Here is a 15,376-nt window from a genome sequence, read left to right as displayed (position 1 = left end):
TCAGTTGAGGAGGTGTCCAACTGCCACTGGTAATAAACCAATGGTGGTGGGAGGAGGCCCTTTAGTGACAATTAATTAGCCACTTAAGGGCCTCAATTGGCCTGGGGTAGGGGCAGGTGAGCCGTTTGCCACTTGCCCCGCCACAGATAAAATAGCAGCAGGGGCAGGTGGGCGACGGGAACGCCACCCTCTTCTTCATACTCGATTTTATGCCCTCTCTCTCCACCTCCCCCACCTCCAGCCCACTCCTGGGGTTGGAGTGTGTAAAATTCTGATTGAAGTATTAAGGGGATTAACATCTTTGAAAGTGGATAAACCCCCACGCCCAGACAAAATGTACCCGAGGCCTTAAGGAATCAAGAGAAAAAATAGCGAAGGCTCTGACCATCATTTTCCAATCCTCGCTGGCTGCAGGTGTGTTGCCAGAGGACTGGAGAACAGCTAACGTTGTACTATTGTTTAAAAGGGGAGTAAGCGATAGACTGAGTAATTACAGGCCAGTCAGCTTAATTATTGGGAAACATTTTGAGGGATAGAATAAATATTCATTTAGAGAAAGATGGAAGAGTGTGGAAGGCCTGTGGAAGAGTCTGTCACTCATGAATTGGCCTTTATAGCCACTCCAGGTGCTGCTCCACAAACCTCGAGGCACTTACTCATTGTCTTTCGAGACAAGAAGGCCAAAAAGGAAGAGAAACCTGGATTAATCCAAAATAGTCTGCACAGATTTGTGAAGGGAAGATCATGTCTGATTAACATGATTGAATTTTTTGAGGAAGTAACAGGGAGGGTTGATAAATGAAGTGAAATTGATGTTGTCTGTATGGATTTTAGTGAGGCTGTTGATAAGGTCCCACATGGCAGACTGCTCACAAAAGTAAAAGCTCATGGCATTGATGGTAAAATGACAAGTTGGATCTAAAATTGGCTCAGAGGCAGAGAGCAAAGGGTAATGGCCAATGGGTGTTTTTGTGACTGGACGGCTGTTTCCAGTGGGGTTCTGCAGGGCTCAGTACTAGATCCCTTGCTTTTTGTGGTATTTATCAATGATTTGCACTTGAATGTAGGGGTATGATTAAGAAGTTAGGAAGTCTCTGGGGGCTTAAATTTAGAAGAAGAAGTAGGAGGTTTAGAAGAGATTTGAGGAGAAATGTTTTCACCCAGAGGGTAGTGGGGATCTGGAACTCACTGCCTGAAAGGGTGGTGGAGGCAGAAACCTTCATAACATTTAAAAAGTAGTTGGATATGCACTTGAAGTGCAGCATCTAACAGGATATGGACCAAGAGCTGAAAAGTGCGATTAGGCTGGACGGCAACTTGTCAGCCGTGCTATAAATGTCTGTGATTCAGAAGAGAAGTTCGGAAGCACTTCTTCACACAAAGGGTTTAGAAGTTTAGAACTCGCTCCTGCAAGAAAAAAACAAATGCTAGCTCAATTAATAAGTTGAAATCTCAGACTGATTGTGATCTGCTAGAGCAGGGAATTAAGGGATGTAGAGCCAAGGTGGGTAAATGGAGTTACGATACAGATCTGCCATGATCTCATTGAATGGTGGAGCAGGCTTGAGGAACTGAATGGCCTACTCATGTTGCTATGTTTCTATGTTTTTCTTGTTGCTAATGACATTTAACATTTAGAAACAATGGGCTGTTATGATGTCATACAGTTCTAGTGCCTTGATATCATGAAGACTATTATTCTGGAAGCCAGAATAATACTAGACTACAGAGCCAAATCATCAGAAATGGATCTGAAGGGGTCACAATAATACTGGACCCGAGTCTTGGTCGCTGAGACACAAGGGAACAATGTAGGTGTTGGAGACAGCAGCAAAGAAAATGTAGCAGTTAGAAGATCTGAGGAACTTGGGCCAGATGCCATTGCTGATGCTGACAAACAGACCCAGCTGGAAGTCACCAGGAAGAAGGTGAGAGAGAGGTGCATGGTGCTGTGAGGAGGCAATGATCGCAGTGTCGGGAGAAGGTGGTCGGTTGGTGGTGTTTGAGACTGAGACCCATTGATAGACAGTCAGGCCGCTTTCTCTCTCCATCCCACCACCATCCTCTCCAATCCCCAGCCGTCTGCTCACTATATCCTTCTCCTCCATTCTCCCTATTGTGCATATCTAGCTTCCCCTCAAATGTATCTGTGCTTTTTACCTCCGCTGCTCTTCGTGGCCGGCATTCTCCCCACTCTCCGGGTAAAGAAGTGTCTCCTGAACTCACTATTGGATTTAGCGGTGACTCTCTTTTATATTTATGGCCCTTAATTTCATCGTTTGTTTGTTTGTTACTTGTTGCCATGGTGTTTTAGGAAGGTGCGATGACATCACAAACATATCCCCTATCCTTGCGCCACTATGTTATGCAGGGCACCTGATGTCACGGAGCTTGGTAAATGACTGGGCGCAGTGCAGGCTGGGATACAGGAGGAGTGACCATCTGGCTGACTGGTGAGGTGTGCGGGCTGGACACCATGGGTGACGACCCAAGTTGGTGACTACCAAAACAGGGTGAAAGAATGGTGCTAGCATGAACTGAGGAGGCAAGGCTCTGAAAAATCATGAGTGAAACATTAGTGAGGAAAAATAAAGACTAGAAGGGTTTAGAAAATCAAAGCATTAAAAATATATAAATAATCGTACAGTAGAAAGAAAGCAATCACTGACTATAGGACACAAAGCACACAATCAGATATAATAGGATATTAAGGAGGGTCAGAGAAACAGGGAATGCAATAAAGTCTAAATTAGGTTTGCAATGCATGTATGTGAATGCATGGAGTATGGTACATAAGGTTCCAATGTTTCTTGTGTTGCTGTTCCTATGTTTTTCGTCTTGCTGTTCCAATGTTTTTCTTGTTTCTGTAGCTATGTTCATCGTCTTTCCCTTCCTATAGTTTTCCTGTTACAGTTTCTCCGATTTTGGTGTTGCTGTGTTCCTGTGTTATTCTTGTTGCTGTTCCTATGTTTTTCTTGTTGCTGTTCCTTCGTCTTTTTTGTTGCTGTTCCTTTGTTTTTCTTGATGATGTTCCCGTGTTTTTCTTGTTGCAGTTCGATGTTTTTCTCTTTTCAGTTCCTATGTATTTCTTATTGCTGTTCCAGTGTATTTCCTGTTGATGTGTTCCTGTGCTTTTCTTGTTACTGTTCCTATGTATTTCTTGTTACTGTTCCTGTGCTTTTCTTGTTGCTGTTCCTGTGTTTTTATTCTTACTGCTCCTGTGTTTTTCTTGTTTCTGTTCTTGTGTTTCTCTTTTTTTTGTTCCTGTGTTTTACTTCTTTATGTTTCGATGATTTTATTGTTTCTGCTCCTGTGTCTTTCCTGTTGCTATGTTCCAGTGTTTTCTTTGTTGTTGTTCCTGTGTCTTTCTCTTTGCTGTTCGTCTGTTTTTCTTGTTGCTATGTTCCTCTGTTTTTCTTGTTGCTGTATTTCTCTGTTTATCTTGTTGCTGTGTTCCTGTGTTTTTCTTGTTGCTGTTGCTGTGTTCGGGGGTTTTTCTTGTTGTTCCTGTGTTTTTCTTGCTGCTGTTTCTGTGTTTTTCCTGTTACTGTTCCTGTATTTTTCTTGTTACTGTTCCTGTGTTTTTCCTGTTGCTGTTCCTGTGTCTTTCTTGCTGCTGTTCCTGTGTCTTTCTTGTTGCTGTTCCTGTGTTTTTCTTGTTACTGATCCTGTGTTTTTCTAGTTGCTATGTTCCTGTATTTTGCTTGTTGCTGTTCCTGTGTTTTCCTTGTTGCTGTTCTTGTGTATTTATTGTTGCTGTGTTCCAATATTTTTCTTCTTGCTGTCCCTGTGTGTTTCTTGTCGCTGTGTTCCTTTGTTTTCCTTGTTGCTGTGTTCCTGTGTATTTCTTGTTGTTGTTCTTGTGTATTTCTTGTTGCTATATTCCTGTGTGTTTCTTGTTGTTGTTCCTGTGTTCCTCTTGTACCTATTCCTGTGTATTTCATGTTGCTGTGTTCCTGTGTTTACCTTGTTGCTGTTCCTGTCTATTTCATGTAGCTGTGTTCCTGTGTGTTTCTTGTTGTTGTTCCTGTGTACTTCTTCTTGCTGTATTCTTGTGTTTTTCTTGTTGCTGTTCCTGTGCATTTCTTGTTGCTGTGTTCCTGTGTTTATCTTGTTGTTGTTTCTGTCTATTTCATGTAGCTGTGTTCCTGTGTGTTTCTTGTTGTTGTTCCAAAGAACAAAGAACAGTACAGCACAGGAACAGGCCATTCGGCCCTCCAAGCCTGCGCCGATCTTGATGCCTGCCTAAACTAAAACCTTCTGCACTTCCGGGGACCGTATCCCCTTATTCCCATCCTATTCATGAATTTGTCAAGGTGCCTCTTAAACGTCACTATCGTACCTGCTTCCACCACCTCCCCTGGCAGCAAGTTCCAGGCACTCACCACCCTCTGTGCAAAGAACTTGCCTCGCACATCCCCTCTAAACTTTGCCCCTCTCACCATAAACCTATGTCTCCCAGTAACTGACTCTTCCACCCTGGGAAAAAGCTTCTGACTATCCACTCTGTCCATGCTGCTCATAACTTTGTCAACCTCTATCATGTCACCCCTCCACCTCCGTCGATTCAGTGAAAACAATCCGAGTTTATCCAACCTCTTCTCATAGCTAATGTCCTCTAGACCAGGCAACATCCTGGTAAACCTCTTCTGTACCCTCTCCAAAGCCTCCATGTCCTTCTGGTAGTGTGGCGACCAGAATTGCAGGCAATATTCTAAGTGTGGCCTAACTAAAGTTCTGTACAGCTGCAGCATGACTTGCCAATTTTTATACTCTATGCCCCGACCGATGAAAGCAAGCATGCCGTATGCCTTCTTGACTACCTTATCCACCTGCATTGCCACTTTTAGTGACCTGTGGACCTGTACGCCCAGATCTCTGTGCCTGCCAATGCTCCTAAGGGTTCTGCCATTTACTGTATACTTCTCACCTGCATTAGATCTTCCAAAATGCATTACCTCACATTTGTCCAGATTAAACTCCATCTGCCATTTCTCTGCCCAAGTCTCCAACCGATCTATACCCTGCTGGTATCGTCTGACAATCCTCATCACTATCCGCAACTCCACCAACCTTTGTGTCGTCCGCAAGCTTACTAATCAGACCAGCTACATTTTCCTCTAAATCATTTATATATACTACAAACAGCAAAGGTCCCAGCACTGATCCCTGCGGAACACCACTAGTCACATCCCTCCATTCAGAAAAGCACCCTTCCACTGCGACCCTCTGTCTTCTATGACAGAGCCAGTTCTGTATCCATCTTGCCAGCTCACCTCTGATCCCGTGTGACTTCACCTTTTGTACCAGTCTGCCATGAGGGACCTTGTCAAAGGCTTTACTGAGGTCCATATAGATTACATCCACTGCCCTTCCTTCATCAATCATCTTTGTCACTTCCTCAAAAAACACAACCAAATTAGTGAGACGCGATCTCCCCTTCACAAAACCATGCTGACTCTCGCTAATACGTTTGTTTGTTTCCAAATGGAAGTAAATCCTGTCCCGAAGAAGCCTCTCTAATAATTTCCCTCCCACTGACGTAAGGCTCACCGGCCTATAATTTCCTGGATTATCCTTGCCACCCTTCTTAAACAAAGGAACAACATTGGCTATTCTCCAGTCCTCTGGGACCTCACCTGTAACCAATGAGGATGCAAAGATTTCTGTCAAGGCCCCAGCAATTTCTTCCCTTGCCTCCCTTAGTATTCTGGGGTAGATCCCATCAGGCCCTGGGGACTTATCTACCTTAATGCTTTCCTGTGTTCCTCTTGTTCCTGTTCCTGTGTATTTCTTGTTGCTGTGTTCCTGTGTTTACCTTGTTGCTGTTCCTGTCTATTTCATGTAGCTGTGTTCCTCCGTGTTTCTTGTTGTTGTTCCTGTGTACTTCTTCTTGCTGTATTCCTGTGTTTTTCTTGTTGCTGTCCCTGTGTATTTCTTATTGCTGTGTTCCTATATTTATCTTTTTGCTGTTCCTGTGCATTTCTTGTTGCTGTGTTACTGTGTTTCCCTTGTTGCTGTGTTCCTGTGTTTTTCTTGTTGTTCCTGTGTTTTCCTTCTTGCTGTTCCTGTGTTTTTCATGTTGCTGTATTCCCGTTTTTTTCTTGTTGCTGTGTTCTTGTGTTTTTCTGGTTGCTGTATTCCCGTTTTTTTCTGGTTGCTGTGTTCTTGTGTTTTTCTGGTTGCTGTTCCTGTGCTTTTCTTGTTGCTGTATTCCTGTGTATTTCTTGTTGCCGTTTTCCTGTGTTTATCTTGTTGCTGTGTTCCTTTGTTTTCCTTGTTGCTGTGTTCCTGTGTTTTCCTTGTTGTTCTTGTGTATTTCCTGTTGCTGTTCCTGTGTATTTCTTGTTGCTGTGTTCTTGTTTTTTTCTTATTGCTGTGTTCCTATGTTTTCCTTGTTGCTCTGTTCCTGTGACCTTGCTGTTGCTGTCCCTGTGTTTTTTTTACTGTTTCTGTTCCTGTGTTTATCTTCTTGCTGTTCCTGTGTTTTTCATGTTGCTGTATTCCCGTTTATTTCTTGTTGCTGTGTTCTTGTGTTTTTCTGGTTGCTGTTCCCGTGCTTTTCTTGTTGCTGTTCCTGTGTATTTCTTGTTGCTGTTTTCCTGTGTTTATCTTGTTTCTGTGTTCCTTTGTTTTTTTTCTTGTTCCCGTGTATTTCATGTTGCTCTGTTCCTGTGTTTTTCTTATTGTTGTGCTCCTGTGTTTTCCTTGCTGCTCTGTTCCTGTGATCTTGTTGTTGCTGTCCCTGTGTTTTTCTTGTTGGTGTTCCTGTGTTTCCCCTGTTGCTGTTCCTGTGTTTTTCTTGTTGTTGTTCTTGTGTATTTCATGTTGCTCTGTTCCTGTGTTTTTCTTATTGCTGTGTTCCTGTATTTTCCTTGTTGGTCTGTTCCTGTGATCTTTTTGTCGCTGTCCCTGTGTTTGTATTGTTGCTGTTCCTGTGTTTTTCTTGTTGTTGTTCCTGTGTTTCCCTTGTATGTTCCTGTGTATTTCTTGTTGCTGTGTTCCGCTGTTTTTCTTGTTGCTGTTCTTGTGTATTTCTTGTTGATGTGTTCCTCTTTTTTTTCTTGTTGCTCTTCCTATATTTTTCTTGTTGCTGTTGCTGTGCATTTCTTGTTGCTGTGTTCCAGTGTTTTTCCTGTTGTTTTTCCTTGTTGCTGTTCCTGTGTTTTCCTTTCTTTTTCTTTTTGTTGTTCCTGTGTTTTCTTGTTGCTGTTCCTGTTGATTTCTTGTTCCCGTGTTCCCCTTTTCATCCTGTTGCTGTTCCTGTGTTTATCTTGTTGCTGTTCCTGTGCATTTCATGTTGCTCCATTCTCGTGTTTTTCTTGTTGCTGTGTTCCTGTGTTTTTCTTGTTGCTGTGTTCCTGTGTTTTCCTTGTTGCTGTATTCCTGTGTTCTTCTTGTTGCTGTTCCTTTGTTTTTCTTGTTGCTGTTCTTGTGTATTTTTTGTTACTGTTCCTGTGTATTTCATGTTGCTGTGTTCCTTTCTTTTTCTTGTTGTTGTTCCTGTGATTTTCTTGTTGCTTTTCCTGTGTACTTCTTGTTGCTGTGTTCCTATGTTTTTCGTGTTCTGTTTTCCTGTGTTTATCTTGTTGCTTTTCTTGCGTATTTCTTGTTCCCGTGCTCCTGAGTTTTTCTTGTTGCTGTTCCTGAGTTTTCCTTGTTGGTTTGTTCCTGTGTTCTTGTTGTTACTGTTCCTCTGCTTTTCCTGTTGCTGTTCCTGTACCTTTCTGGTTGCTGTTCCTGTGTATTCCTTGTTGCTGTTCCTGTGTATTCCTTGTTGCTGTTCCTGTGTATTCCTTGTTGCTGTTCCTGTGTATTTCTTGTTGCTGTTCCTGTGTATTTCTTGTTGCTGTGTTCTTGTTTTTTTCCTTGTTACTGTTCCTGTGTATTTCATGTTACCGGTTACCTGTGTTTTTCTTGTTGCTGTGTTCCTGTGTTTTCCTTGTTGCTGTGTCCCTGTGTTTTCCTTGTTGCTCTGTTCCTGTGATCTTCTTGTTGCTGTTCCTGTGTTTTCCTTGTTGGTTTGTTCCTGTGTTCTTGTTGTTACTGTTCCTCTGCTTTTCCTGTTACTGTTCCTGTACCTTTCTGGTTGCTGTTCCTGTGTATTCCTTGTTGCTGTTTCTGTGTATTTCTTGTTGCTGTTCCTGTGTATTTCTTGTTGCTGTGTCCTTGCTTTTTTCCTTGTTACTGTTCCTGTGTATTTCATGTTGCCGTTTTCCTGTGTTTTTCTTGTTGCTGTGTTTCTGTGTTTTCCTTGTTGCTCTGTTACTGTGATCTTCTTGTTGCTGTTCCTGTGTTTTCCTTGTTGGTTTGTTCCTGTGTTCTTGTTGTTACTGTTCCTCTGCTTTTCCTGTTACTGTTCCTGTACCTTTCTGGTTGCTGTTCCTGTGTATTCCTTGTTGCTGTTCCTGTGTATTTCTTGTTGCTGTTCCTGTGTATTTCTTGTTGCTGTGTTCTTGTTTTTTTCCTTGTTACTCTTCCTGTGTATTTCATGTTGCCGTTTTCCTGTGTTTTTCTTGTTGCTGTGTTCCTGTGTTTTCCTTGTTGCTGTGTCCCTGTGTTTTCCTTGTTGCTCTGTTCCTGTGATCTTCTTGTTGCTGTTCCTGTGTTTTTATTTTTGCTGTTCCTGTGTATTTCTTGTTGCTGTATTCCTATTTTTTCCTTGTTGCTGTGTTCCTGTGTTTATCTTGTTGCTGTTCCTGTCTATTTCTTGTTGCTGTGTTACTGTGTGTTTCTTGCTGTTGTTCCTGTGTACGTATTCTTGCTGTATTCCTGTGTTTTTCTTGTTGCTGTTCCGGTGTATTTCATAGTGCTGTGTTCCTATATTTTTCTTTTTGCTGTTCCTGTGCATTTCTTGTTGCTGTGTTACTGTGTTTTCCTTATTGCTGTGTTCCTGTGTTTTTCTTGTTGTTCCTGTGTTTTCCTTCTTGCTGTTCCTGTGTTTTTCTTGTTGCTGTGTTCCTGTGTTTTCCTTGTTGTTGTGTTCCTTTCATTCTCTTGTTGTTGTTCCTGTGATTTTCTTGTTGCTTTTCCTGTGTATTTCTTGTTGTTGTGTTCCTATGTTTTTCTTGTTGCTGTGTTCCTGTGTTTTTCTTGTTGCTGTGTTCCTGTCTTTATCTTGTTACTGTTTGTGTGTATTTCTTGTTGCCGTGTTACTGTTTTATTCTTGTGACTGTTTCTGTGTATTTCATGTTGCTCTGTGCCCATGTTTTTCTTGTTGCTGTGTTCCTGGAGTGGAGAGGACCTCAGGGAGAACACCGAGAGCGGAGCTTATAAGTCCATCCTGAGGATCGAGGTCTTGTCTCTTCCCTTCCAGGAGAGGTGCAGAGCAGACCTGTAGGGAGAATGCCAAGAGCAGTCAAACCTCTTCCCGAATCCACGAGTTTTCAAAAAAAGTCAACAGTGACGTCAAAGCTCCAACGTGATTGGTTGGTGAGTCGCAGCTGTTAGTGCATTTAAATATCTTTAAAAAAATATAAGGGGAAAGTTTTTTTTGTCGAAAAATATCCTCTGGTGATAAAGTGAGTACTACTAATTTTTTTTAAGGGCTTTAGATTAGACTGGGTAGAACAAGGCCCCTAGCCTAGTGATGTGGTCACACCAGAGGTAATGGCTGCACAGGCAGAAAAGTGATGATTGACCACCAGACGGAGTAGTAGGTGCAGGCATGTAGTGCAGGGGTCCGCTGTGGCCATCCCCCTCTCAAACTTTAGATACTGTTGGGGGGGATGACCTCCCAGGGTAAAGCAGCAACAGCCAGGTTCGTGGCACCAAGGAGGGCTCTGCTGCACAGCAGGGGAGGAAAAGGTGTGGAAGAGCTTTAGTGATAGGGCATTCTATCGTAAGGGGTGCAGATAGGCGTTGCTATGGCTGCAAATGAGACTCCAGGATGGTATGTGTTGCCTCCCTGGTGCTAGGGTCAAGGGTGTCTCAGAGCGGCTGCAGGACAATCTGAAAGGGAGGGTGAGCATCCAGAGGTCGTGGTCCATATTGAATTCTTTGAAGATGTGACAAAACACATTGATGAAGGAAGAGCAGTGGATGTGGTGTATATGGATTTTAGCAAGGCGTTTGATAAGGTTCCCCATGGTAGGCTCATTCAGAAAGTGAGGAGGCATGGGATACAGGGAAAGTTGGCTGTCTGGATACAAAATTGGCCGGCCCATAGAAGACAGAAGGTGGTAGTCGATGGAAAGTATTCAGCATGGAGCTCGGTGACCAGTGGTGTTCCGCAGGGATCTGTTCTGGGACCTCTGCTCTTTGTGATTTTTATAAAAGACTTGGATGAGGAAGTGGAAGGCTGGGTTAGCAAGTTTGCCGATGACACGAAGGTTGCTGGAGTTTTGGATAGTGTGGAAGGCTGTTGTAGGTTGCAACGGGACATTGACAGGATGCAGAGCTGGATTGAGAAGTGGCAGATGGAGTTCAACCTGGAAAAGTGTGAAGTGATTCATTTTGGAAGGTCGAATTTGAATGCAGAATACAGGCTTAAAGACAGGATTCTTGGTAGTGTGGAGGAACAGAGGGATCTTGGGGTCCATGTCCATAGATCGCTCAAGTTGCCAGCCAAGTTGATAGAGTTGTTAAGAAGGCGTATGGTGTGTTGGCTTTCATTAACAGGGGGATTGCGTTTAAGAGCCGCGAGGTTATGCTGCAGCTCTATAAGGCCCTGGTTCGACCACACTTGGAATATTGTGTTCAGTTCTGCTCGCCTCATTATAGGAAGGATGTGGAAGCTTTAGAGAGGGTGCAGAGGAGATTTACCAGGATGCTGCCTGGACTGGAGGGCATGTCTTACGAAGAAAGATTGAGGGAGCTAGGGCTTTTCACATTGGAGCGAAGAAGGATGAGAGGTGACTTGATAGAGTGGTACAAGATGATGAGAGGCATAGAGTGGATAGCCAGTGACTTTTTCCCAGGGTGGAAAGGGCTATCACCAGGGGGCATAATTTTAAGGTGATTGGAGGAAGGTTTCGGGGAGATGTCAGAGGTAGGTTCTTTACACAGAGAGTGGTGGGTGCGTGGAATGCGCTGCCAGCGGTGGTAGTAGAAGCAGATACATTAGGGACATTTAAGCGACTCTTGGATAGGTACATGGACGATAGTAGAATGAAGGGTAGGTAGTTAGTTTGATCTTAGAGTAGGTTAAAGGGTCGGCACAACATTGTGGGCCGAAGGGCCTGTACTGTGCTGTACTGTTCTATGTTCTATGTTCTATATCGGTACTAACGACATAGGCAGGAAGAGAGATGAGGTCCTGCAAAGTAAATATAGGGAGTTCGGCAGAAGGTTAAAAAGCAGGACCTCTAGGGTTGTAATCTCAGGATTACTCCCTGTGCCACGTGCTAGTGAGGGTAGGAATAGGAGGATTAGGCAAATGAATGCGTGGCTGAAGAGCTGGTGTAGGCGGGAGGGCTTCAGCTACTTGGATCATTGGGATCTCTTCCGGTGCAGAGGTGACCTGTACAAGAAGGATGGGTTGCATCTGGAAGGGGACCATTATCCTTGCGGGGAGGTTTGCTAGTACTACTCGGGAGGGTTCAAACATGTCTTGCAGTGGGGTGGGACCCAAAGTAGAAGTCTCTCCGATGAGATAGTTGAGGCAAATGTTGAGGTTAAAACAAGTAGGTCCAGTAGGCAGGCTGGGCAGGGACAGGACAGGGAACGTGCTTTGTTCCTGTGTTGTTCTTGTTGCTGTTCCGCTGTTTTTCTTGTTACTGTACATGTGTTCTTCTTGTTACTGTTTCTGTGTTTTTCTTCCTGCTGTTCCTGTGTTTTTCTTCTTGTTCCTGCGTTTTTCTTCTTGTTCCTGTGTTTTTCTTGTCGCTGCGTGCCTGTGTTTTCCATGTTTCTGTTCCTATATTTTTCTTGTTGCTGTTCCTGTGTTTTTCTTATGTCAGTTCCTATATTTGTCTTTTGTCGCTATTCCTATGTTTTTCTTGTTGCTGTTTCTGTTTTATTCTTGTTGCTGTTCCTGTGTTTTCTTGTTGCTGTTCCTGTGTTTTCCTTGTTGCTGTTCCTGTGTTTTCCTTGTTGCTGTTCCTGTGTTTTCCTTGTTGCTGTTCCTGTGTTTTTCTCGTTGCTGTTCCTGTGTTTTTCTTGTTCATGTTCCTTTTTTTTTGTTGCTGTTCACGTGCTATTGAAGGTCGGAATAGGAGGATCAGGCAAATGAATGCGTGGCTAAAGAGCTGGTATAGGCGGGAGGGCTTCAGGTACTTGGATCATTGGGATCTCTTCCGGTGCAGAGGTGACCTGTACAAGAAGGACGGGTTGCATCTAACCTGGAGGGGGACCAATATCCTTGCGGGGAGGTTTGCTGGCACGACTCGGGAGGGTTTAAACTAGTCTTGCAGGGGGGTGGGACCCAATGCAGTAGTATCTCAGATGAGATAGTTTAGTCAAATGTAGAAGTTAAAGCAAGCAAGTCCAGTAGGCAAGCCGGGCAGGGGCAGGACAGGGAGTGTGGAAGGTCTGATAGGCTAAACTGCATTTACTTTAATGCAAGAAGCCTTACAGGTAAGGAAGATGAACTCAGAGCATGGATCGGTACGTGGGATTGTGATATTATAGCTATTACGGAAATGTGGTTGAGGGATGATCCTTCCGGCGTGACAGAGGTGGAGGTAAGAGAGATGGGGGAGTTGCACTATTGATTAGAGAGGACATCACAGCAGTACTTAGAGAGGATATCCCGGGGGAATGTCCAGCGAGGCCATATGGGTAGAACTTAGAAATAAGAAAGGGGTGATCACTTTGATGGGATTATACTATAGGCCCCCCAATAGTCAGAGGGAAGTAGAGGAGCATATATGTAGGGAAATCACAGATAGGTGTAGCAATTATAGGGTTGTACTAGTAGGTGATTTTAACTTCCCTAATATTGACTGGGACTCCCTTACTGCTATGGGATCAGATGGAGAAGAATTTGTTAAGTGTGTCCAGGATAGTTTTCTGAAGCAGTATGTGGATGGCCCTTCGAGAAATGGGGCTACACTCGACCTCCTCTTAGGAAATGAGGATGTGCAGGCGGTTGATGTGTCAGTGGGGGAGCACATTGGGACCAGTGACCATAACTCTATTAGCTTCAAGATAGTTATGGAAAAGGATAGGACTGGTCCTCAAGTTGAAGTCCTAAATTGGGGGAAGGCTAATTTCGATGGCATTAGACAGGAACTCTTAAAAGTTGAATGGGAGAGGCTGTTTACAGGTAAAGGGAAGTCTGGCAAGTGGGAGGCTTTTAAAAGTGAGATAGGAAGAGTTCAGGGCCGGCATGTTCCTGTTAGATTGAAGGGCAAGGCTGGCAAGTTTAGGGAACCTTGGTTGAGGAGGGATATTGAGGGTCTGGTTAGGACAAAGAAGGAGGCATATGTCAGGTATAGGCAGCTGGGATCGAGCGAGTCCCTCGAGGACTATAGGGGATGTAGGACTACACTTAAGAAGGAAATTAGGAGGGCGAAAAGGGGGCATGAGATTTCCCTGGCAGATAAGATGAAGGAGAATCCTAAAAGATTCTATAAGTATATTAAGAGTAAAAGGGTAGCTCGGGAGAGAGTAGGTCCCCTTAAGGATCAGTGTGGCAACTATGTGTGTAGCCATGGGAAATGGGCGAGGTCTTAAATGAATATTTACTGTCCATATTTACCGTGGAGAAGTTCATGGAAGCTAATGAGTTCAAGGGAGGGAACACCAGTATCCTGGAGTATATCAACATTACAAAGGAGGTGGTGTTGGAGGTTTTGAAGTGCATTAAGTTGGATAAATCCCCAGGGCCTGACCAGGTGTATCCTAAGATGCTATGGGAGGCAAGGGAGGAGATTGCTGGGGCCCTGGCAGAGATTTTTGTATCATTGTTAGCCATGAGTGAGATACCGGAAGACTGGAGGATAGTTAATGTTGTGCCTTTATTTAAGAAGGGCAGCAGGGATAAGCCAGGGATCTACAGGCCGGTGAGCCTTACATCAGTGGTGGGAAAGTTATTGGAAGGGATTCTGAGAGACAGGATTTATACATCTGGAAAAGCCTGGTCTGATTAGGGATAGTCAGCATGGCTTTGTGCGTGGGAAATCATGTCTCACGAATTTGATTGAGTTTTTCTAGGAGGTGACCAGGAGGATTGATGAGGGAAGGGCGATGGTCGTTGTCTACATGGACTTTAGCAAGGCTTTTGACAAGGTCCCGCATGGTAGGCTGGTTCAGAAGGTTCGAATGGGATCCAGGGTGAGCTAGCAAATTGGATACAAAATTGGCTTGGTGATAGGAGGCAGAGGGTGGTAGTGGAGGGTTGTTTTTCAGATTGGAGGCCGGTGACCAGTGGTGTGCCACAGGGATCTCCGATGCTGGGCCCTCTGTTGTTTGTCATATATATTAATGACTTGGATGTGAATGTAAGGGGCATGATTAGTATGTTTTCAGATGACACCAAAATTGGTGGTATAGTGGACAGTGAAGAAGGTTGTCTAAGGTTACAACAGGATATAGATCAACTGGGAAATTGGGCAAGGGAGTGGCAAATGGAATTTAACGCAGACAAGTGTGAAGTGATGCATTTTTGGAAGTTAAACCAGGGCAGGACATATACAGTCAATGGCAGGGTGCAAGTACATAGTTCCCTGAAAGTGGCAACACAGGTAGACAGGGTGGTGAAGAAGGCGTATGGCATGCTTGCCTTCATCAGTCGAGGCATTGAGTACAAGAGTTGGGACATCATGTTACAGTTGTACACAACGTTGGTTAGGCCACATTTGGAATACAGTGTGCAGTTCTGGTCGCCGCACGACAGGAAAGATGTGATTAAGCTTGACAGGGTGCAGAAAAGATTCACAAGGATGTTGCCTGGTTTGGACAGCTTGAGTTATAAAGAGAGATTGGATAGGCTGGGTCTGTTTTCCCTGGAGCGAAGGAGACTGAGAGGGGACATGATAGAGGTATATACAATTATCAGAGGCAGATAGGGTAGATAGCTAGAGTCTGTTTCTCATGGTAGGGGTGACTAAAACTGGAGGACATAGATTTAAGGTGAGAGAGAGGAGGTTTAAAGGGGATCAAAGGGGTAAATGTTTCACACAAAGAATAGTGGGTATCTGGAATGAGCTGCCTGAGGAGGTGGTGTAGACAGAAACAGTAGCGACATTATAGAGGCATCTGGACAGGTACTTGAATGAGCAAGGCATAGAGGGATATGAAATTAATGCAGGCAGGTGGGATTAGTATAAATAGGCATTATGGTCGGCATTGACGTGGTGGGCCGAAGGGCCTGTTTCTATGCTGTACGACGCAATGACTCTATGTTCCTTTGTTTTTCTTGTTACTGTTCCTGTGTATTTTTTGTTGCTGTTCCTGTTTTATTCTTGCTGCTGTTCCTGTGTTATTCATATTG

This window comes from Heterodontus francisci, chromosome 7 (genome assembly GCF_036365525.1).
Source record: "Heterodontus francisci isolate sHetFra1 chromosome 7, sHetFra1.hap1, whole genome shotgun sequence".
In the NCBI taxonomy this organism is placed as follows: Eukaryota; Metazoa; Chordata; class Chondrichthyes; order Heterodontiformes; family Heterodontidae; genus Heterodontus; species Heterodontus francisci.
Note: the sequence above shows the minus strand (reverse complement) of the source record.